A 25,482-nucleotide genomic window follows, 5' to 3' on the forward strand; every position below is an offset into this window, starting at 1 on the left:
CAGAAATATGGGTTTGAGTGGATTCTGGAGTGTGGAAAAGTCCCAAATCCATCAGTTAAGGCCATTAGCTCATGTGACACACCTCGCCGAAGTCAATTTTCAAGGATAAGCGTGTGACAGGCTGACTGGAGGAATTCTCCTTTAATGCATTATTAATTCATTTATTATTAGTTATTATAATCTTTATGCAGGGCACTGAAGTTTAATTTGTTCTCTATGAGCTAATCTTTTTAATGAGCCCTTTCTTCTCCTCAGGATGGGAGCTTCCTTAACCACTTATGCAGCTTTTAAGCAAGTAGAAAATGACAGGACCATGTACCCTCCTCATAAACACAGCTTCACTATCATGCCCTGAATTTTAAATGAAAATGAACGATTACCAACTTTCCCACTGCCAAATATCTCTTAAAAGGTTTCAGATTCAGATTTTGAAAGGTTTCAGAAAGGAAAATATTCACCAATAATGCTCTAAATATAGGGAGTTCATCACACAATGAAATCTTAATTACAGTTCCTCTCTCTGACAAAGAGGAGAAATGCATTTAAATAAAAAGCCCCTGTGTGAGTAAATGCAGTTATTTGTGGGGCAGCACAGATTAATCCAGTCTGGAGCCCCATCTGAATGGCTCTGGGTTCATTCTCTGGTCATTCAGGGCAAGGAGGTCACAGGGCTGATCCCTGCCCTGGGAAACGGGTTCAGACAGAGAGGAAATGGCACAAAAACACAGAAATGGTGCTTGGATTTGGGATGCAAAGGGAAAAAACACTCCAAATCCAAACACCCACACTGCAGGCACAGCCAGGCTCCAGCTCTAAAGGCTGCAGCACTTTGGGACACCCTTGGTATCCAAAACCCACATGGATGTGGCACTTGGGGACATGGGTGAGCGGTGGCCTCGGCAGTGCTGCAGCACTCAGTCGGATTTGATGGCCCTAAAGGTCCTTTCCAGCCTCAGTGATTCTGTGATTCCATGCAGGAAGCTGCACCTGGAATGCTGTGCCTGCATTTCCAGAGTTCCTCTCTGGAAATGGAACGGCTCAGCCTGTGGGACACCCTCCCAGAGAGGAAGTTTGGGGATAAAAGGTGGCAGAAGGTTCTGGAGATGTGCAAGAAGAAACAACACAGATTGGCCCTCAAGAAAACAGAATAAATCAATCAGAGAGAAGGTTTGGGGGATAAAAGGTAGGAGACGGTTTTGGAGATGTGCAAGAAGAAAAACAAAGGTTATCCCCCAAGAAAAACAGAATAAATCCTTCAGGAGAAGGTTTGGGGCATAAAAAAGTAGAAGCTTCTGGAGGTGTGCAAGAAGAAACAAAGATTGTCCACTAAGAAAAACAGAATAAATCCTTCAGGAGAAGGCTTGGGGAATAAAAGGTTGAAGGTTCTGGAGGTGTGCAAGAAGAAACAACACAGATTGGCCCTCAAGAAAACAGAATAAATCCTTCAGGAGAAGGTTTGGGGGATAAAAGGTAGAAGGTTCTGGAGGTGTGCAAGAAGAAACAACAGAGATTGTCCACTAAGAAAAACAGAGTAAATCTTTCTTCTTTTTCATTCATACCCAAAAACCAGCCAGCTTTTCATGGGGGCCTTTCCAGCTGGATGGGCTTGAAAGAGGGAAAGTTTATCAGCTAGCTCACAAGCACACAAGGAAGTCAGCTTTTCAGGTCAGAGCTGCTCCCACAACGAGCTAAATGAAAATATAACTAGATTTTATGGAGATCTGGACTTACACAGCAGCTGGATCTCATTGCCTGCCTGATTAGCTGGGGTTAATCAGAAATTAGTAAGTTATATTCTACTTGGAACGATTGCTGGTTGTAATGAAAAAAATCAATTTATCAGTGGGTATAAAAAAAATTAAAAAAAATCCTAAAACATTTTAAACACTATTCAGACAAACTACATTTTGTCAATAACTTTATCATTCTGATTTTTGCAGCCCACCAAAGTTCACAAAATGAAATTCAGCAGCAGATACCTAAGAAACCTGCTCTCTACAGTAGTCAAGGTCAGCGATCAGAACACAAAATCCTAAAAACTGGCAGCTCAAAAGGAAGTTATGGTGTAAATAATTCCCATTATAGGCAAAGCTTTCACCTTGAAGTTCCTGTTAGCAAAAATCCATGGGAAATGAACACATTGGTAGCCAAGACTCCCTTTTCAGCAGCCACAAACAGAAAGAAAACAGAATTACAGGAGGGTTTGGTTTTTGTTTTTTTGGTTTTTTTTGTTTTTTTTTCTTTTTCTGACTAGGATTTAAAAACAGTTAAATAACTAGACAGAACCCCCTTGCCAGTGTGATTATTTCCTCCAGGCACATCTCCCTACAGGAAGGGCCCATGCGCACTAAAAGCCCGTGGAAACAAACTGTCCTGGAGAAGTCCAAGCCATAAATAACTCCAGGGCTCCAAAGGCTTTTTTCCCTGTGAACAGTTGTTGGCAGTGCCACCATGAAGTCCCCGCTCTTCCGCTATTTCTCTTCCACTTTTAGGAAATCCAAGGAAATCCATCCAGCCCCTCCCTGCCCTGGTGGCCACCAGCAGCTGCTGGAGAGCAGAATGGGACACTGACCTTGAAATAATCAGGGTGGAATGATCACAGCACCTTTTTCTCCAGAGCTGAGGGGGTTTTTTAAATGTAAAAATCACAATTTCCTCACCAATTAGTTGCTACAACAGGATAAAGCCTGGCTTAGGGCTCAGCTCCACACACAATAACAAATGAATGTTTGCTCGAGCTGCAGAAAGGGAAGACAAACAAGCTCCATCTGACCTCGGAGCTGTCAGGCTCTGAAAGCATGTCCACACCCTCCAGGGAATTCAAATCACAGGGAAGCATTCCAGAACCTGCCTACCTGCACAAACACATACACACACACATGTTTGTGTTTTTATAAAGAGCTTTTTCCAGACAGAAATGGTATCAAACAGGTCCAGAATGGGCACAATGACTTTAACTGTGATCATTCAGACAGAGGGGCAAATCAAATCAACATCTAAAACATTTCATTAAAAAGAAAAAGATGCATTTCTAACCAGAACATGGGGCTGTTTCCTCATCAGTGCATGGTCAGGCTGTAGTTTTACATCTGAATCCGTCTCCACACTTTACTGCATCTAGAAACAAAGAAAGAATTATGAATTGTGTAATGTCATATGTTGTCATACGTTCAATTTATCTAAAACCAGCACCTCTATCAGTACAATTTCTTTGCTTTATTTTTTGTTCCCTGTATGCTGAGTTTCTGTCTGATCTCATTCTGCTTGCCCTTCATTTACCTGGAAAAGGAGAGGTTTTTCCATATTTAAATAACAGAAGCAACATACCCCCTGGAACAGAGGAAAAAAATGGGCTGAAGTGAGAAGATTTGATTTTTATTCTAAACCTGGTTTGTGGCCTTGGAACAAGGTACTTTACTGCACATTTCCCCTCTCTGCCTTTGCCTTTCTTGTCTGCTCACATTACAAGCTCTCTGAAGTCTGTTAGGTGTTTATACAGCACCAAACAGATAAGATTCAGCTTTCCTCAGAATCACGAGATAACATGAACCCAGAAACAATAAATCTTATCAATCACCACTTACATTATTGCTCTCCTAACATGAAACACGTTGCAAAGTGATTTTCAATAGTTACTTTCCTTTAAAGGAAAAGAAATAAAAACAGCTCATGGGAGAAAAGTGCATCCAAGAGGAAACAGATCCTTTAACTGTTTGTTTGGGGTTTTTTTCAATACTTTCCACCTGTTTTAAACACATTGACCAAGAGCTGCATTTCTGTATTTTACCACAAGGACAGTACACACCTCTGCCATTGACCTCGATATTCCCACCTTGAGCTGGGTCACAGGATGCTCCACAGGGTGCTGGGAGCAGCAAAAGCCTGGAACAGACTTTGGAGCTCCAATCCCACTTTTCCTGCTCTCCCAAATGTTACAACTCACACAGTGCAAGACCAGACCGATTCCTGTGTCACCCAGGAGGGAAAGGAGCACACAAACACCATTTTGGTCTGGTTTTACCTCTGTGGGTCACCTTTAAAAGTGATTTTCTTTCCAGCCTCTCCGTATGAGTGACAAGATATTCAGAGAGTCTTGAGGGAAAAGAAGTGATAAAGAGGAATTCAGCTAACCTGTTTTATTTCTTGTCACTACTTGATAATCTCTCTATCTGCTCTCATCTCACCAGGTGCAGACAGATTTATTTATTTCCTCATGGACAGGTCCAATCCCTCTCCCAAAGTGCCCACGTGCACCTGGACTTCCTTTCCCAGAGTGTTTCAAATTCACACTGCAAAGTGCCCCTGATCTTTTGGGGTAAGCAGAGCCAACATCAGCACACACAGATGTAAACACATAAAATGTCACTGCTTATTGCCACACACACATCTTCAGCCTTTCAGGGGGTTTCTGTGGCCATGGGCACACAGGGAACATTTGTAAGAATCTCCCCATCAACAGAAGTTTGCAGTTTCACTGAAACACAACCCACTAGCCCATATATTTTACAGTTTGACCCCTCTGTCGATAAATTATGGCTTTGGTGTGAACAGAAAACATTTTCTAAAGCTCCGTGGTGATTTAGGCACCGCAGTTCTACTTTCAGCTGCACCTTAATCCTTCTTGACTTCTATTGAGGCTTCAGCTCAGCAGTGTTTGCTCTCCTGCTGGCACCGCACTCAGCCTTTCAGAGAGCCTGCACCTCCCAGAGCAATGTGACTGCAATTTGTGATGCCAAATGCAAATCTCCCCTGGCACAGCCCGTGCCAGCTGGGCACAGCCCAACCGAGCTGTGCCAGCCTGGCCCAAGCTTTGCAGGACATGCCTGGGCTGGAAAAGAGAGCAAACCCCAACCCAGCCCCGTGCAGAATCACCAGGGCTGCAAAGCAGAGTGGAAAAATCCCTCTGCCACCAAGCAGGGCAGAACAGAGGCCATTTTCAGGGTTTCAGTTTGTCTCAGGGCTGGATTCAGGGAGTTCACGATGCTGTTCCTACATCAGGTCCAGAATTCCTGCCATGACACTGCCCTCTGTTAGCTCTGGATTAAGCCAATTCTCCTGCAATTGGGTTAAAAGCTCTCCTCCAAATTAAAAAAAAAAAAATCTCCTGTTTGTTTAGAGACACAGGAGGAAAAAGAAGAAATTCAGCACTATTTCAACCTGAGATTCTGAGGGAGGAGGAAATGATGATTTGTATCTCCCCCTCCTCCTATTTTTTAATCTCTCTCAGAAATCACAGCAGAGAACAGTAACTCAAATGCTTTATAGCTGAATTCATTTTCATCAGCTGTCTCCTATCTTTACCAGTTGTTTGTCTGCTTCTCCCATTTATGCTGTGCAGCTTGGACTTATCGATCTTGTAAGCTTTAAATTACAGCCATCCATGGGAAAAAAAAAGAAAAAGAAAAAGGCAAGAGGAAAACCACAACAGGAAAAAAACAGGCCTGATAAAGGATTTCTGAAGGGCTGCTCACTTTTGCTAAAAGAAAATCTTAATGGCATTTCCTGGGGAGAATCTGTGGGGCTGAAGTTATTAGTGGACTGTGTGGACAGAGGACAGGCAAAAAAAAGCTGTCATATTGGAGGGTTTATATCAAAAAAACTTCCAGTGAAAAGTGTAAGAAAACTTGGGAGAAAAAATACAAGATTGATACAAGTATCAATCAGCTGATTTATAGCACTGGGTTTATTAGAGCCAGCCAATTGTCAGAGAACCATGGAATCACAGAATGGTTGAAACAGACCTTAAAATCATCTCATTGCAACCCTCCTTCCATGGGCAGCGACACCTTCCCCTGCCTTCCCTAAAGAACTCCAAGAATCCTCCTGCACCTCCAGTCCAATATTCCTGCAGGGATTCTGCAATTCCCCAGGGAAGATTATCCAGTATTTTGCCCAAGACTTGTCTACAACATGCAGGAAAAATTGTGACACAGAGGGCTCTGTTCCAGGTGTTCCCACCTGGGAAGGGAAAGGGGAAAAGGGGAAAAGGGAAAGGGGAAAAGGGGAAAGGGGAAGGGGAAAAGGGAAAGGGGAAAAGGGAAAGGGGAAAAGGGAAAGGGGAAAAGGGGAAGGGGAAAAGGGGAAGGGGAAAAGGGGAAGGGGAAAAGGGGAAGGGGAAAAGGGAAAGGGGAAAAGGGGAAAGACCATCATTCCTCCTGTGGAACAACCAGGCACAGCCAGCTCTGGCCTCCCTAGCTGGGCTCTCTGGCTGCAGCAAGTTCCCCAAGTTTAAAAATCAGCCACAGGGTTTCTTTCACTGAGGAATAACTGAAACCAGGTGTGTCTTAATGAGGAAACCTGTCTCCAGTCCACACTGAAAACTCAGCCTGTTGTTGGGTTTTCATGCCTTGAGTACAAGGGAAAAACCTGCACCCTTCCTACCTGGGATTTCTGACTGTCCTAGAAACCCTGTGGCCTGAATCCAAGTGAGGTGCCCTGGGATGGGAAATCTGTTGGGATTTTTAAAAAATTAAAATCTAATCTTTTCCCCTTTGGGTATGGGCAAAGTGTCTGCATGTCTGGGTCCCTGCAGTAGCATTTTATTGTCCTGATGTTCCACAAGGACGCTCACTCTGTCTTTCAGTTCCCCAAAGGTCAGAGGAGCTGAAAGCTGTGAGGGAATGCAGGTGACAATTGCCTGCACTCAGCTGGTCACTCCTGCCTGGCAGGGTGGCACAGAGAGGCAGCAGGCAGGGCACAGAGGTGGTTTCAGGCTGAGTTTAAACAATAAAAATTCACTGGAATTCCAAAACCACTGGAAATGTTTCCCATGACAAAGAGCAGGGGCAGAGCTGATTTCTGTGCTCAAGTGCACCCACTGCAGCTCAGAGCCTGCTCAGGGGCTCCCTCCAGAATTCTGGGGCTGTCAGAGATCCCTGCTCCCCATCTGAGCAGGAGCAGGAGCAGGGCTGGCATCACCCCCTGCCCCTGGCCATGCCACATATGGCACCAGCAGCTCCCCAGGCTCCTGCACCTCCAGCTGGCACAGGAGCAGCAAACAAAGAGGGATGAGCAGTCCCTGCTGCAATGTGACCTTCACATTCCACCCATGCATTGTTCCTCGACACACACACACATGACAAAGGCAAAACCTGCCAGTCAGGCTCAGATAATGCTCTGGAAATGACAAATAAATATTTAAATATCACTTGAGCTGTGCCTGCTGCAGATTCCTACAGAACAGAGGAAGGTAATTCACAGATTTGTCCTGGAGGACTTGAGAAAGGAGAACGGCATCAAAGGAGGGGAATGCTGGCCAGGATGGAGCTCTGGCACTGCTCTGGCTGCTCCCCCAGCGCTGCTCTCACATCAAACCTGCCTTGACCCTGCTCTCAGGGCACTCCAGCAAGGCTGATCCTATTTCAGGGACCTGTGGGTGGCAAAGGGAGGAAAGGACCCCAATCCCAGCACCCAGGGCTGGGCGCTGTCCCCACCCATTGTCCCCATCAGCCCCGCCAGCGAGGCATGAGCTGCCCTTGTGCATGTTAACAGCTGAAGGGTTTTCAAGGAGGAGCTTCTGACAAGCAATAAAAAGATGCTTTAACCAGCTTGGAAAATAGCACAGGGTGAAGTGGATAAACTTTCCCAGCAAAAGGTCAAGGTCCTTACAGCTTATGGATGCCATAGCAATGCAAATGTGCTAAGGGGAGCATTTACAGTGATGTCTGACTAACACCAAGTACATTAAATTAATATGGGTTGAGAACAGCAAGAGAAAAAAGAAACACTTTAATAAAGAAATAGACATCCTCGATGTAATTTTACCCATGTGCATTTTGAACACAACCAGCAAAGATGCAGTGTGCTGAGAAGAGTCAGCACAAGCATTTTTCTGTTCCTTAAATAATATGATTATTTTCTTTTTAACAACAGTAGGAGATATTAATTGTACAGGAATAAAATTAAGAAGTCTAGTTTAGTAGACATGCTTGGCCCATATTTCAACTTTTCCCACCAGGAAAATGAAATTAATAAAAACATGTTTCTACTCTGTGGGACACATGGAATAAGGTGGCTCATAATTACTCCAAGCTCAATGCTACAAGTTGCTCGAACAACTGTTTATTTATTACTGGAATATGAAGAATATGAAGAGAGCCTTGCAATACTAATCACAGCTGTCTGGGCCCCCCTCATGATGCTGGCTGACAATTCCTGTGATTCACTGCACCAGTAAAAGAAGGCAGCCATGAACACATTTTTGTAAATCAAGTCTATTGGGCCAGATTTGGGTCCTCGACTGCTCAGGCATAAGAAATGTTATAGCTCTTTGCCAGTACATAATTCAGGTGCTGAACTTAATCATATGGATATATGGCATTAAAAGCTGTTAGAATAGTTACCAGGAGAAAATCACCTTGGCTCCAGCACCCAGGCAAAGGCTCCTTGCTGCACAGTCTCTCTCTGAGCCTCGTCATTACCCAGCCACAGCAGAGCCATTTTTTTTTCCCTAAAGAAAATGTCAAGGTCTGTGCAGAATCAGCCAGGTTTCATGTTCACACCTCCAGCGAGTGCTCAGCAGTTCAACCCCACGACACACACGAGTTGAGTTCAAATTTACAGAGCACACCAGGTGCTCTTATTGCCCCCTAAGGGCACCTGGGACTGGGGCAGAATCACCTCTGCCAGAGTTCCCCTGCTGGCTCCATAAATCCTGAGAGTCCATAAAAGTCAGTGAGCAAAACCGACAGCACCAGCAGCCTGCCAGCACTTTGGGGCAAAATTCGGCACATTTAGCACCATCAGTCAGAATGATTCTGCGTTTAATGGCCCCGGGGTTCAGGCAGCACTCACGCTGGTTTTAACAACCTTCCGACGCTCAAAGCTGCGTTACTGGGAGCTCCTCACCACGGAGGATGTGCAAACCCAACAGCACGGGCTGGAAAAAGGATTTCCCCAAGGGAAGGCAGCATCCCGAGTGTTTGCACAGCAGCTGGGAAATAGCCACCATTTTCCAGGAGACCCATGGAATCTTAGCACAATATCGGGGTTTCAGGAATGAAAGCAGCCAGAAAACTTTGCCCTATGTTTTTGCAGATATAAAATCTTCAAGAAACTGATTTTTCAGCTATTCCCACCCAAAGTCATGGTTGTTCTCAGGTATTCTGGAGCAACTCTCAGCACAGTGAAACAGAATCCCCAAAAGATTTGGGTTGGAAGAGACCTCAAAGCCCACCCAGTGCCACCCCAGCCATGGCAGGGACACCTCCCACTGTCCCAGGCTGCTCCAGCCCCAATGCCCAGCCTGGCCTTGGGCACTGCCAGGGATCCAGGGGCAGCCACAGCTGCTCTGGGCACCCTGTGCCTGCCCACCCTCACAGGGAGGAATTAATGCCCAATATCCCACCTAAACCTTCTCTCAGTTTGAAGGTAAATGGCATTCAACTCAAATAAATCAGTGTAGGTTTTTGAAGTTAAAATTTTTTTATCCCACCTGACAAACCATTTCCTTATGTTTCCTGGTTAAAAATCGTGTGCAAATTGAACTGAGGATGTTTTTTTTCACTCTACAAAGTCAATCCCATGCAAGCTGTCAGAAGCATGAACTCTGAAAGATGACAAGGACCTAACCCATGGCACTGAGTGAAAATAACAGGCAAAGAAGTTTGAAAGTTTTTTAAATGATGAGTTTTCTGCTGCCCTTTTCATACCAGATTTAGAGCACAGTTTTAATGAAGGATTATTTTTTTCCTGTTATAAAGATAGTTCACTGTTAAACTATAATTTTTACTTTTTTTCCCTCAGGAAATGCCCTTTAAATGCACTTGAAAATTGCCCAATATTGAAATTGAAAACTGAACCTTACAATGTGTGATTCTGTGCTGAGATTGCTAATGATCACACCAACTAATAAGTAACTTATTTGGCATCTAAAATGATAAGCAAATGATGAAAGAAGCGAATTAAAAGATTTCTACACCAACTGGCAAATTATTTACAGACTAAAAATCCTCTACAGACAGACATAAAAAAGTGAATGACTTTCAAGCAGAAGGAAAAAATGAAGTCTATAGTCTGAAGTTGCTCATTATCCCTCATTTGTTCAATTCTTATCTTGATTTGGTCATCAACTCCCTGCTTGCTTGTTAAGATGGCCAAGCCATGCAAACAAAGTGATATTTGTTCCCATAACAACATTGAACCCTTATATAGCATTTTTCATCATCAAATCTCCGAGCTTTCTGCGAAGAAGGAGAGCTTTGTTATTTATCCCCAACCCAGATAAGGAAATTGCAGCAGGGGGATAATTGCAGAGCCAGAAATAAAACTTCCGAGTCCCAGCTAATGGCCCAAGTAGCAGCACAGGGCATTTGATTAACACAGGAGACAACTGAGGTCAAGATGGGCAATTTGAGCATCCCAACTTCGGCACTGCTGAAAGCACAAGGAGGAAAGTGCAACTGAAAAAAGTCATCAATTCAAGGAGTGCTTTACCCTGGCACTCCAGGCTTCAAGTGTGCTTTTAACTCCTTCTGCCCACAGACATGCACCAAGACTTCACACCGACAACCCCTCAGCAAGGAAGGCCATCAAGAAGATGACTAATTTATTATGGTACTCCAAGTACTTAGGGTCCAATAGGATTTTTTTTTTTTTTCTATCAGAAAAATATACATGCTTCTCCTGGAAAATGAATTTTATAGGAGTAAAAGGAGTTTAAAACAATGCAAAGACAACAGGATTTTCATCAGAAGAGATTATTGAGTCAGAGTTATTTCTCAGGAATGTTATGCTGTGAAACAGGGTTGTTGGGAGTTAATTCTTGGGAGGCCAGAATGAGAGGCCATCAGGGAGGGGGGTTTGCTGCCCAACACCCAGTTAAGAACTGGAAGTGGACAAAACTTGAGTCAGCCTTCACAGAATGTGGCCACTGGTGATGCACCAGCGACTGAGATCTCTGGACAACACTGAAATTCAGGGAGCAGTTTGGCTTGCTCGGGGAGGTGGGAGCTGTAAGGCCATGGCTGGCTGCCCTGGGGGCAGAAGGGCACAGGAAAGCTCCCTGATCTTCATGGAAAACCTCCCCAAAGTACAAGAACCACCCACCCCAATGAGTGGGAAGTGGAGCAGACATGGCAGAAGGCTGACTTGGCTGGACATGGAATCCCTGAGCGAGCTCCAGCACAGAAAGCGAACAGAAGGTGGGAGTGGGGACTGTCCAGGAGAGATACAGAAACCTGGCCCAAACTGCAGGGAAAAAAGGAGGAAAAGCAAATCAAATGCCAGGTGGAGCTGAAGGCCTGTGGGTTTTAACACAGGAGGTATAAAATTCTTAGTGTCTATGATTCTAACAATGCAGCACAAAACTTTGGAGGAGAGCTGAGAGAACTGGGTTTGTCCAGCATGGAGAGAGAAGCCCAATTCCTGTTTTCAACCCAACAAAGCCCAGAGCAACCAGATTTAAGTTCAAAGCCAACATTAAGTTCAATGCCAATGCTCAACAGGAGGAGCTCCAAAGGTCCCTTCTTACTTACATTCTTCCACAATTTTAATGGTTTCTCCTTCACTTCTGGTGAAGGAGAAAGTTTCTCCTTTCTTCACTTCACTCTGCTCCTCACAGTGCATTCACTGCAGAACATAATTTTAAATAATTATTCTGACTTGGTGCAACGCTTTCAAACGCAATACAAAATTCCATACGTATTTGACAAGTGTCCAACTGCAGGTGAGCAACAGCATGGCCTAAAAGCCAGTCAGCTGGAGCCAATTAAAGCCTGATCAACCTCCCCTGACACCAGAAGGCCTAATTGAACTTCTCCCCTCTGTGCAAGATGGAGATTTTTGCCTTTTCCACAGGAGCCCAGAATGAAGGGTTTGCCGCTCCGAGCCTCTGCAAAGCAGGATCATTATCAGAACATAACCATCAAACCAGGAGATGTCTGCACTGATTAAAATAATGCTATTCCACCCTCTCAGAAAAGAAAAAAAAAAAACCAAAACCAAACCACTTCCCCTGCAAAGACCTCAGATGTTTAGTCCCAGACACCCATTTTTACCCTCCTGGCAAACAGAAATCGTGAGCAGGAGCAAGTGACACACAGGCAGATTTAGAATTAAACTTCAAAAGCAAGTGGTTCATTAAGGAAACCAAGACATGTCTGAATGATTGTTAGCTACAGTCTAATAAAACCTGAGCCTGGTTTTAAAGAAGAGAAAAAAATAAGGCTAAAAATGCATGTTGACTGAAATATATAAACTTACAGTGGAAATCAATTGGTATTTATAGCTGCTGGATAATGCACTCATTACTATTCATTCTCATTACTGTGCATTTTGCAACTGTCACAAAAAATACAGTGACTGACTGACAGCTTTTAAAATATTTTTATGCCTCAAGAACCAAAATAGCTGAAAGAGAGCTGGAATTACAAATTCAAAAAGACTGGACAAACTGCCAGTAGTGCAGCAATCTAACCATCTCTTAATTCCTGGTTTTAAGTTCAAATCTCCCCAATATTTTAAATTAATTAGAATAATCATTTTGCTTTTCCTCCTTTTTAGGGGGGATGAAATCATGTTTCACTTCTATGTGGCTTTGTTGATGAAAAATCTTTGTATATCAGGAAGGGTACGAGCAACATTTTCCCCTAATTAGTCCATAAAAATGCTAATTTCTCTAATGAATCAGATTGAAATATCACAGGAGTAGGTAATAGCACAAATACAGAGTTTGCTTATGGGGTAGGCTTTTGCTAATCACTACCACAGCACTGGGCAGCTCACAAAGCCAACACTCTAATGAGGTTAGAGAGGCAAGACATGCTCATCTGAATTTTTTTGGTATAAAAAAGAGACAGTGCAGTCACAGCACCCTTGAATTTGTGTCTGTACGTGAAGAAAACCAGATCCCCAGCATTTACAGCCCAGCTTTTCCATCCCCACACACTCAGGTCCTCTGTCTGTTTACTCAAGCCGAGGATGGGGCCATAAATCTTTATCCTGCCCAATTTCATTGTTAACATAATCCATTTCTGAGACAGATAAAATAATACTGCCCTTTTTTTCATGGACCAGTAGCTAATAATGTCACCAGTTTGAAAGATACAAGACTGAGATCATTGTCTGTCTGCCCCACAGCATCTTTCTCTCTAATTTTTTTCCTGCCCTTACACTTTGGCTCCTGCCTTCTGTGCTGGCACATACTGAGGCACTTGTATCCAAGCTGCAGATCTAGGAAGGAGTGGTCTCTCTCCTAGTCAAAAATCCAGGAGAATCAATGAGCTCTTAGAGGAAATCTCCTAGGGTTTGACCTTCAGGGTGGCCTTTCACTCTTTAAACCTCATGTAAAACAGCGATTCTGCCAGTCAATCCTTAGTAAAAGATTTAAAGAAAGGGACTGTTGCCTATTGGTGACACCAGAAATCTAAGCAGGAATTAAGCAGCTTGAAAAAGCCTTTAAATTCAACTCCCCATTCTCCCCGAGCTCTCCATATATTCTTTATGGGCCTGTGTTCCCCCAGCCCTTTGATCATTTTATATTGAAGCAGTCTCTTGTTTAATACGCAGCTAAGATGACTGCAGGATAACATCAAAACAGGAGGGAACAGAAAGAACATGAAAGAATATGAAGTCAATGGCTTTGCCAATCACAATCCACAAACAGGGCTGGTTAAAAGGCTCAGCATTACAGAGCTGCCTTTATGTTCTCACAAAGCTTCACGCAGCGTTAAGGCCAACGACAAACTGAGACTAATGATTAAAACTACACTGGGCTGCCTTTCTTCTGCTTTAATTGTTGCTTGCTTTGCTCAGAGGTAGTAGATCTGCAAAGCCAGCACCTGTCTTTGTCCCACAGGTTCTCTGCACCAGCTGGTCTCACCATCTTTCTGTCAGCAATCAGAGTTTCCAAGCCAGGGTTTCCAATAAAACGTGGTCCATCATCCTTGTGCCATCACAGATTGGTTTTGTTTGGAAGGGACCTTAAAGTTCATCTCGTTCCAAGCTCCTGCCATGGGCAAGGACACCTTCCACTAGACCAGGTTGCTCCAATCCCCATCCAAGCTGGTCTTGAACACCTTGCAAAGGAGCTCCTCTAACAAGTTCCAAAGGTATTTTTAACAAGAAGCAAAAAGGGAGAAGGGTGTTCACTGAAATCTTCCTCATGCTCCTCTAAGAACATCAACCCACTTCCACAAAAAACTAAAGAAGAAACAAATTCTTATTACACAAGACTGACTTCTTGATCCCCAACAACTTCCTGGTGAAGAATTAACATAACAACAACTTCCTGGTGCAGTATTTACACAAAAATCCACAGCGTGTTTTGGACGCCAGACAGACGGAAAAGTTGATGTCTTCTGTCTAGAACTCCTCTCACACTTGGTTTTCATGCCATATTTCTTGGCTGCCTACACTCATGTTAATCTGCTAAAATCACTTCACCCACTTGGAAGGCAACGTTTCACTCGTACTCAGTTCTATTATTCATCAGACAACCAGCTCCATGACTGACTGGCTGCTGATTATCCTTCCCCTGCACCGACAGGCGCGGTCATGGCAGCAATTTATTCCTCCTCCCACGGAGCCACGAGGTGGGAGCTGAGCCCCACTGAAGCTGGTGACAAAGGCCCCAGAGGTTTCAGTTGTGCTGGGAATTCATCTTTTAATAGGAAAAGTGTTGTTTAGTGTATGATGCCACCAGCCCGAGATAACAACTGACAGGAGGAGAACGCGCACGCTGCCGGTGGGGCCGGGATGGGACACAGCTCTGGGGTCCCTGCTCGCTGTCACATCCCTATCACAGGGCCAGACAGGATTGTCCCACACTCCCTCCCAACAGGGAACAGCCTCAGGTCTGCTCAAGCCCAGTGTGCAGTTGCTGGGAACTTTGGGGTGATGGAGAAATCCCATTTACCTTTTCAATTTTTCAGACCCAGGGAGATGCAATCCCTGCTGCAAAAGGAGTTTGGAACAGCTGTGGCAATGCAAATTCCCAGTGTAAATTCCCACTGCTCCTGAATTTCTTTAATAGAAGCAAGAGCCAAAAGGACAATAAATGAGATGGCAAAGCAAACTTTCCCTGACTTCTTTTCTATTCACCATCCTAGACATGCTGGCAAAGAAGGGAACACGGAGAAGATGAACATTGTCCAAAATGCTCACTTCTTACACAAAAAGTTGTAGTTTTCACTGGAAAATATTTTGTGTATGCAAATGAGAATGAGAAGATGAAATTCAGCACATTAATCAACACATTTTCTGAATCACAACAGGCATTCAGGATAATCTTGCTGCTTTGTTTGGGGTTTTTTTGCCTTCCAAATAAGCGATCCTGACTTGTCTTTTCTCTCACCTTGTCCTACTGCCTCAATCTCCCTCACTTACATAAACCAAAGTATCTCATTTCTGCATCTTTTCATTCCTATTGCCTCTGCCTGAACAGGGAAGGGAAGGGAAGGGAAGGGAAGGGAAGGGAAGGGAAGGGAAGGGAAGGGAAGGGAAGGGAAGGGAAGGGAAGGGAAGGGAAGGGAAGGGAAGGGAAGGGAAGGGAAGGGAAGGGAAGGGAAGGGAAGGGAAGGGAAGGGAAGGGAAGGGAAGGGAAGGGAAGGGAAGGGAAGGGAAGGGAAGGGAAGGGAAGGGAAGGGAAGGGAAGGGAAGGGAAGGGAAGGGAATCTGCAGCAGAATGAGGAGCCAAGCTGGGAGCAGTTTGGAGCAAGTATTTGGGAGCAGCAGGTTTTTAGCAGCCACCCTTGTGAGTAAATCCATCTTTCTCACGAGGTTAAAAACCACAGGTACTAAGTTCAACTTGATGATCCTAAAGGGCTTTGTGAACCTGAATAATCCTCTGGTTCTAATGCAAAAATCCTCTGTGTGCAAGCTACATTTCAAGAACTTTACCTTAAAACAGATCCTCCAAATATATTTAAAACTTGTTCAAGCCAAATTTGCAGCCCAGATTGTAAGATTTTATTCAAATGTATTTTTCTGTGCTTCTTTATCAACTGATTTCCTCTGGCTGGTCCTTTGTTCTGTGCAAGGCTCATTTTCCCTGTGCTATTCCAGTGCCACCAAAGCAGCCAGGTGACCTCTGAGGACAAGGAAAATCCAAGCTCCTCATTCAGGACCAGTCTCTGGAGCATCTAAACCACTGAAGCTTTAAACAATCTGAATTTGCTTTTCTGAAACCTCCTTATACTTGTTTTTGTTTTGTTTTTTTTTTTTAATGCAGAAAATTATTGCTTAAATTACCAGCAGTTCTTATATATTGGAAGGACAAAAAGAAGAATGATAAAAATAAATAATGATTCCTATTGATATAGGTTATAAAAAACTGGTGTAAGTAGAGATGGGTTGTAAAACTACCTTGAATTACAGAGCAGAATCCACAAGGGCAACACACCAGATTAAAAGTAGACAGCAAAATAAATAAATAAATAAATAAAAATCAATGTGCACTGTACTGGTTGTTTGCGAAATTAGACAATTAATTCTGTGTAAACTAACCTATCAGGAAGGCACACTGTGGGGATTCAGAGAGCTGATATTGCAGTACACTGGATTAGGAAAGAATGCTTTAATGAGATCCCTGGAGAGCCTCCATGGACTTGGACCGTCCTCTCCAAAAGATCATTTTTACCCCATTTAACTGCCAGCGTGTTCTGTCTCTGATACACACATGAACAAAAAGAAAGCAAAAAAAAAAAAAAAAAAAAACCCTGAAGAAAACCTACAAATAAAGAGCACTATTAACACAATGACCAGGACCAATGAGAATGGTGCTTTTCAGGCTCAAAAAAGACATTATGTCATTTTCAACACATAGGAGCCATCAGAAAGAACATCTGTGTATTAAACCCACTGCACTTAAAGCCATTTACAGCCAGAGGAGCAGCAGCATAAAGAAAGCTTTTACACACAGGAGGGTGTAAAAAAAACTATAATAACAATAATAAAAAAATAAAATTACATTGTGCTCACCAGAACAATCTGCAACCTGGCTTTTATTAAAATTTGGTTTTTCTTTAAGTGAAGACCTAGTGTGTGGAGCTTGCCAAGTGCAATAAATGCCCCAGTTTAACGTGATTTTTTCAAATAAACTGGAGAAAACAACCTTGAGCCCCAAACCCAAAATGGCTGTATTTCAAAATGATCACTTGCTGTAAAATAACAGCTGGGAAACAGCAAGGCAGAATGTTTTGGTGAGGAGCTGAGCAGTAGGGTTAGAAGCTGCTCTTCTATTTGCAGATTCTCTGTAAAGACATGTACAACCACATTTATGCCTTCAATCTCAGCAATCAATACTCTCAGCTTTCAGAAAGCTTTTCCGGGGAAGACTGTGGATTTTTCTTACTCTTGTCTGTTTTGCAGAAGTGTTCCTGCAACTGAGGCCTGAGATCAGAGGGGAAAAAAACCATGAAAATTTGAAATGAAGTGCAAATAAATAAACAAGCCAATAGAGAAATGCTTGGAAACATTTAAGCCAGCCTGTAAATTAAGATGAATTCTTTTCTCTCCAACTCTACTAGCAGACTTCATGCAAGGACCAAGCCTCTGCCTCAGCAGCAGAAGGTGCTGGACAGCTCTAACTGTGAGACCAAGGTTTATCTCCAACAGCGCCATGTTTTGGAAAATCAGCAAGTTTGGGAGTTCATGGGTTAAGGGGTTGATAGGAACACTCAGGGCTGAAGCAGGAATGAATGCGAAGCACCTGAATCCTCACTGGGCTGCTCCCATTTCACCTGGCCGGCTGATGACACCCCCCCACGGGACACCCCAAAAGCCAGGCTGGGAGAAGCCAGCAGGAGAATTGCCATGGACAGAGGCTGCTCCCCCAGGGGAGTGCACTCCAGCCCGCTCTAATCACCCCTAATTGATTTTACACCGCTAGCAAACTGAGAAAGAGTTCAAATACAGTCTTTGAGTCCTAATATTTACACGGGCAAACATTTGTTTATCTGTCAGCTGTGTAATCCCAGGGCCTCTGCAGAGCCTGGGACGGGCTCTTAAGTAGCTTTCTCCAGTTTTGATTAGCTGACTGCGGAGCCAGCCCTATAAATATTCCTCACATTTGCACCCAATGGGCCGAGTGTTTTGTTGAGCAGACTAATTGGTTCACAACCCCTGCTAAGTATCAGCCCTATCATCCCCCACTGCCACGGGCTACGATCATCATTAGCCAAGTGACAATCTCCTGGAGAATTTGGGCTCCTTAATCTCCCTTCTCCCCGAGGACATCAGACTTATTATGGGTTAAAGCTCTCCGAGTTGGCTCTGCTCCTTTCCTAGGCTGGATGCTCAGCACTGAAGGAAAAACCTCCTGAATGTGGGGGCACAAAGGAAATTTGTGGCCACATCTAAAAAAAAGGTGATCCAGAGGGAGAGATTTTGGTGCAGGGAGACAGACCCTGCCTGTCATACATGTCTGCAAATTCATTATTTCTAAGAGATGTATGAATTAACAGATGCCAGGTGGAAACAGTCCTTGATCAACACCAAACCACAGTGACCCCAAAACATCCTGGATGGGAAAATTCCGGGGGCTGCAGAACTCCTGAGAGCCAGCAGGGCTGGAGAGAGGAGCATCAAACCACACTGAGAATGTTCTGGGGGCTGCAGAACTACTGAGAGCCAGCAGTGTTGGGGACAGGAGCACCAAACCACACTGACCCCAAAACATCCTGGATGGGAAAATTCCAGGGGCTGCAGAACCCCTGAGAGCCAGCGGGGCTGGGGACAGGAGCATCAAACCACAGTGACCCCAAATCATCCTGGAAGGAAAAGTTCTGGAGCTGCAGAACCCCTGAGAGCCAGCGGGGCTGGGGACAGGAGCAGCGCAGAAGGAGGAGCAGAGCAAGAGGTCAAACACAGGCCAAGTGCTGGAACAAAAGGTGCGAAAGAGAATAAAGGTGGGGAGATGAAAGGCAGACTGTGAGGAGATGTCGTGTCCTCAGTCAGGCAGAACCCACACAAAGAGAAGCAGCTCCAGGCAATGCAGACCTGACCTGGTCAGGCCTGGGACAGGAAAATGGAGATCTAGGCAAGGAGGTTCCCCTGTGCTCTGTTTCATCAGCAGGAAAGTTCTGCTCTTGAACTTGGGACATCCTTTCACACTTTAGATCCTTTCATGTTTTTCATCCTTTCATGTTTTAGATCTGGAGTGTTAAGGGGTTTTGTTGGGTTTTTTTTCCCTTCCAAAGCCATACAAATCACAGACACCAATTTCCTGGAATAGCTGAAAAAGGCCCACCACGATGAAGAGGGACATCCTCTCCTTATTGCACCTCTCCCCATCCAAAATGAGAGCAAACGCCTTGGCAGGGACAAAAAGCCCTTCCTGGCCCTCTGAATTCCTGCTTGGACACCAAATTCTTCCTTTTAAGAACCCCTGTGCTCACTGATGCTGGGGACTCACCTGATCAGTAAGATGTTAAAGCACCAGTCACCATCTGGAGGTGAAAGGGAAAAGGTAGAAGGGAAAATCCAGCTTGGCCTTTCTGAGGTTTCCAGAAGGGAAAAGGTTGTTAAAGAGTGAATAAAAGCAGCTCAGTGATGGACAGAACCTCTCTTGTGTCCAAATTTGTTGTACCAGGCAATAAACTCAGGCTTTGGTACCAGAGCTGCCCCCTCCCACCACAGCAGCCCATCTGCATGGAGAGTTTTATTTCTCCTTGAGCCACGCTGAGAAATCTCTGCAATTTGGAGCTTTGGAAAGCCTCCACATTCACATTTAATTTGAAATTATGTCCTCCCTGTCAAAAAATGCCTGGGGAGGCAAGTCACTTATGAAAAAAGAAGAAAAAAAGAAAATATAAATCTGAATCTTCTTGTCTGCTCTGAGTGTTAACATCAGCCACTGAGAGTGCCAAAGACAGCATGAAGTTGTTCCTCAGAGAGGAGCACCCAAATAAAACAATATCCCAAAACAGAAGGAATCTGAACCACCTCTCAGGTGACACCTAATTATTAATTATTAGAAAGAAATAAACTTTAGTGTATGAGCTTTCCAGCACTTCTCATGTGCCCACACAAGGCAAAAACCTGATTATCTTTATAAATAGAAGGTATAAATGCATTTGTATGGGAACATTCACGAAAACACATTATAGGTGTGTAATATCAAATTTCAAAGTTCATAGCTCAGGAATAACTCGAAACATTTCATATGCTCCACATTCAGCTGCTTCACTTGTGTTTGTTTCCCTTTCAGGCACATCAGATGTTGATGTACTCTGATTATTTTCAGGGAAGATAAATGTGAGATCAGATTCAAGAGCCCAAGGCTAAAGCCACTGCCTGTTGCACAAAATGGTTTTGAAACAAAACCAAAGATATATCTACAGATATATCTCCCAAACTATTTTATTTTCCATGTACTGCCACCATGGTTAAACAATTCTGTGCAAAACCATGCACACACAGTAATTTAACTAATTGTGTGCACACACATATATATACAAACATAAATATATAACCATAAATATATATATTCATAAATATCTATTTTATAAACACTTTATCCACTCAAAGTTCAGCCTGTTCAGAAATGACCAGGCCACTCGGTTCAAAGGAAACAGTGGAAACCCTTGCAGGAGACAGTCACAGGATCATCCATCCAGGGAGGCATTAATTTCCCATCCCTATATTTAGAAGCAACCTATGATCTAAAACACGAGGCTTCCTCAAGGGGCAGAATGGATTTGTTTCATTTGATGTAACTGAAGTTAAATTCACCAAATAGCCCCTGGCCTTCAGGAGGCTGAAGGAGGAGAGGGATTCAATTGGATTCTCTGCTTTTCACAAAAATGAATAAAAATCACTTCAATAGGAAGCATCTGCTCAGCAGCCCAAGGTGCTCAGGATGCAACTGAGATGAGGATTTTGTACAGAATGCCTTAGAAAGGGCTAAAAGAATTATTAATAATAATTATTAGTAATTTAGATGCGCTGGTTTATTTTTGCCTGTGACACAAAGCAGAACTGCACTCAAAAATTAGAGATGTAAAAAGAACTAAATAAAAAAAAAAAAAGGAAAATAATAAAAGTCCCTTTAAGAAAGGAATGAGAAGAATCCTCAGGATTTCATGTACAGATGAAGTGTTTCAAGGAATGGACATGACAGACACAAGTATTTATGAAAACAGGTGAGACAAGGTCAAAGAGCCACTCCAATGATCACACTGGAATTAAGACACAGCACGTTTAAAACAAGAGAGAAAATCACCATAATTACCTTTGTGACCTGTCTGACACAAGAAAAGTTATTGATACAAAGGGCAGGATGATTAGGGGAATGATGAGGTATTTCAAGTGCTAATAATGATACTTTCCCAAGGCAGAAAAAGAATTTATAAGGGTTATTGATCTCATGTTTCAGGATGGAAGTCAAGCTGGAGTGCTTGGGAAGAAGGGAAAATAAAAAATAAAATAAAATAAAAATTAAAATAAAAAATAAAATATAAAGTAAAGTGAAATAAAATAAAGTAAAATAAAATAAAGTAAAATAAAATAAAGTAAAGTAAAATAAAATAAAATAAAATAAAATAAAATAAAATAAAATAAAATAAAATAAAATAAAATAAAATAAAATAAAATAAAATAAAATAAAATAAAATAAAATCTTTATGGGACAATTTGCTCCTTAATTGTGATGAGGGTTCAGGGGAGGAAGGAGGAAGGTTTGGGGCTTTTCCCAGGGTGTTGAGTCATGTGGTATTGGTTACTAACAGAGAGAGGATTCCAGCTTAATTGGATCTTTAATCGGATTGAATAGGGTAATTCCTACCTCTCTGCATTCCTAATGGATGTCACAATGGCAGGAGTTAAATGCTGAAGGGCTGCTCTGATTTGAGAGCAGCTTCCAGGGGATCCTGGGGCAAAGACAATTATTGGGATGTCCACTGAGAAAGAAAATGATCATCAAGGTGGATGTATTGCAGCAGGATTTTGGAATAATCACTGCCCACTCAGCCAGTTCTTGCAGGTAGGACACACATCCTTTCATCCTTTGCTTTGTATTTTTTCCTCCCAATAAATCAGTTTATTCCCATTTAGCAGCTTTCCTAGTTCCAAGCAGAATATGGGCATAACCAGCCCAATTCCACACTCTGGTACTCGGTGCAAAAGGTCCAAGGCAGAAACAGAGCTGCAGGTAATTGGAGCTCTCATTGAGCCCAAAGAGTTGATGGTTTGGTTAAATAGTCCAAAGAAAACATGTTCCTATTTCCACTGGAAAGATCCTGAAATAGTGACTCTCTTCCAGTCCAAAAACAATGCAGGGAATGTTGCTGAACAAAGGGAGCACCTTTGGGATGGGGTTGTGAAAAACCAGCACTGTGTGAGTGGTTTCCCTCTGCATAACCATGACAGAATATTCTCTGCTGTGGAGGTAAAGAGGAGTTTTGGAAATTTTTCTGGAAAAGTGATTTCCAGTCCTAGCTACAGAGCTCCGATGATAGCAAAATTACTGACAGAGTTTAAGGCAACTGTTTCACTTCCCTGAGAGCTGAAAATCCACAGGAAAAAAAAAATAAAAAAGCAACAAAGTTACCTGGAGCATGACTGCACTGCCCCACAGAAAATACACAATATCAGGTGTAAATTAATGATTAGCTCATTATTAGGCACTGCAAGCAGTTGTAATAAGAGTTATGTTTCCTGGAAAAAGGAGCGTCAATCACTGCTCTGGTGAAACAACTTCAGAGGACAAACAAACAAAGGGAACACATCAAAAATCCTGAGACCACCGAGGGCTCCCTGTGGGATTTCCTCGGTGCCTTCAGTTTCAGCTTTCACATTTCCCAGACTCTGCACTGCACTGGTGTGTGACTCTGAACTCCACACACAGTGTCAGCAGCTCTCTCACAGCTCAGTCCCACAGAACAATCCTTTTCCAGCCCAGAACCAAGGACACCGCTGCAGCTTCAGCCCCAAAAAGTGCCAACAACAGGGAATGGAGGGGAGCAAACTGGGAGGGTGGGACTGCATCACCTGGAGCTGGAACTGGACACTGAACCCCAACATGGAAATGGACCAAAACTGATAAAAGTGTGAGAACTCCTGATCTGGGGCCCATCTTGGATGGAGCCATGGCTGGGCTCTTGTACTGTCCTTTGAAGGACCCACCTTCCTTTATTTTAATAAATAAATCCCATTATTTTAATAAATAAAGTATTTATTTACACCTATTTATTTTAATAAATCCCTACTTTATTCCCTTAACTCTGTTCCAGGGAGCCTCTTCCCATCCTGAAAATTTGGTTCAACGACAGAAATACAAAGTTCTTAATTTCCCCTAACTCTGGTGTGTGTAAACTGATGGCAGCAAAGTAGGGGCACACAGGAGACCCCAGTGCCACCCCAGTGATGGATCGGACACGCCACCAATGCCCAGGGACACGGGACGTGCCCTCTGCTCCAGGGGAGGGTGGCACAACCTTGGTGGGATCCCACCCTGGGTCCATCCCTGCTCTTGGCAGCACCATCCTCTCCCCCAGCACCACAACTCTGCCAAAAGCCCAGACCACGAATAGGAGGTTTCTTTATCATCATTAACACAGCCCAGAATCCAAAATTGCTGTTTTGACTGGGAGACAGATGACTCCAGCTCTGCCAACACCCAAGGTGCTCTCAATGCCAAAACTCACTTTGCTCACACATATGCTGTGATACTCTGAAACAGAAGCTCTGAAACTCCTTTCTTTGTCCTTCCAATGCTTCTATTCCTCCTTTTTGTGCTTCCTCATTCCTCCCTTTTCTTTCTTCTTCCTTGACTGCCCTTTCAATGCTCACACATTTTTAAGGCCTTTGCACCTTTCTGTACAGCACATTCTGTTGTGTTTTCCCTATCCTCTTCAAAACACATCCAGCAACTCATGTTTGATTGTGTCACACAAGGTAGCCAGTCTCCATCACAGTTCATTACAGTGGTTAATCACAGATTTAAAAAAAAAAATTGTCTTTAATGTCTAATTTAAAATTGTCTGGCTCCAGCTTGCAGCTATTGGATCTGATTTTTCTTTTCTCTTCTTGATTAAAAAGCTGGATATGCTTTCCCCATGAAAATACTTGTCCCTGTAATCAAGTCCCCTCTCAATCCTCTTTTTGATGAGCTAAGCAGATTGAGCTATAAATCTCTCACTGCAGGGAATTTCCTCCACTCTTCAAATCAATATTGTGGTTATTTCCTTGACTCTCCAGGTTTGTAAACCCTTTCTTTCAGCTGTTGACACCACAACTGACCCTGGCTTTCCAGCACTCTCGTGGATTCAGATAAAATCCCTGTGTGAAAGGATCCTATTTGTCCTTCATCCTGCTGAGCTGCCCCTGGACCCCTGGCAGGGCCCAAGGCCAGGCTGGACAGGGCTTGGGACACCCTGGGACAGTGGGAGGTGTCCCTGCCATGGCAGGGGTGGCACTGGGTGGGATTTAAGGTCCTTTCCAACCCAAACCATTCCATGATTCTGTGAAACAAGGTTGCTGCCAGTTCCACACGCCAGCCTTGTTGGGATTGTTTGGTTTTGACTGAGGTTTCACAGCATCCCACCTCCAACAGCAGGAAACCCTGACACCAACCTCAGTTATCCTCATTTATCAAACCTGCAACTCCTCCCTTTCCAGAGAGGCCTAAGTTATCTCTATTCTTTATTTTAATTCATTCCTCTATCAACTTTTCCATTATTTTTCTGGGATTGGTGCCAAGCTCTCCAGACAACCATCTCTGACCTCTTCTGCTTTCCCCCTTTGCTCATGGGCTTCTCCTGCATTCCTGCAGAAGATGCACTGGATAATGGAGCCAAAACCACACTGCCAACCTTGTATGGCCCAACCTTTCCCAAAGACCATAACCAAGACTTTTCCCAACAGATATTGACAATCTCACCTCTCCCTCCCACACCACTCCTGCCCACCCATCCCAGCTCGGCTGTCACACAGGTACCAGAGATGCCAAATCCATGGGCAGAGAACAACACACACTAAAAAGCCAGCACCAGAGCCCGCTCAGGAAAACTCTCAGAAGCCTCAGCGCTCTTCTTCAGCATAATTTTGTAAATTTTATAAATTTTTGTAGAATTTTATTTTTAGGAGAATTCAGCTTTGACCCATCTATGTATTTCATCAGAAACTGGAGTGATAGGCTTCAAAGTGAAGGAGTAATGGGTTCAAACTGAAAAGAGGGGAAATTTAAGTGAAATTGTTCCCTGTGAGGGTGGGGAGGCCCTGGCACAGAGAAGCTGTGGTTGCCCCATCCCTGGAAATGTCCAAGGAGAGGCTGGACATGGCTTGGCTGCAACAAGAAGATCTTTAAGGTCCCTCCCACCCCAAACCCCTTTGGAATTCTGTATGACATGAGCTCAGTGAGAAGTTTGTTTCCCAGGAATTCCCTCCCCCCAGGAGCACATTTAGGAACAGAAATTGATTGAATTTCAGAGGCAGCCCCTGGCTGGGTGATGCTAAGTGGGCTGGACAGGCTCCCCTCTCCAAGGTGTGCCGCAAATCGCCGGATTAGCGGCTCCGGCAGCGCCCGCAGCCTCGCCTGTCTGACAT

General features: G+C 43.7%; 1 protein-coding gene across 3 annotated transcripts in view; it reads right to left on the minus strand.

Moving 5' to 3' along the window:
* The window catches only part of CHL1 (cell adhesion molecule L1 like), a 127,716-nt gene that overhangs the window by 93,129 nt on the left and 9,105 nt on the right, over positions 1–25,482 (minus strand). For all 3 annotated transcript variants that reach the window (XM_066558283.1, XM_066558284.1, XM_066558282.1), the window contains exon 2: positions 3,037–3,117. The gene's annotated coding sequence lies outside the window, so the exon portion shown is untranslated. The remainder of the gene's footprint in view (positions 1–3,036; positions 3,118–25,482) is intronic.

Source organism: Molothrus aeneus, chromosome 12, assembly GCF_037042795.1.
Source record: "Molothrus aeneus isolate 106 chromosome 12, BPBGC_Maene_1.0, whole genome shotgun sequence".
In the NCBI taxonomy this organism is placed as follows: domain Eukaryota; kingdom Metazoa; phylum Chordata; class Aves; order Passeriformes; family Icteridae; genus Molothrus; species Molothrus aeneus.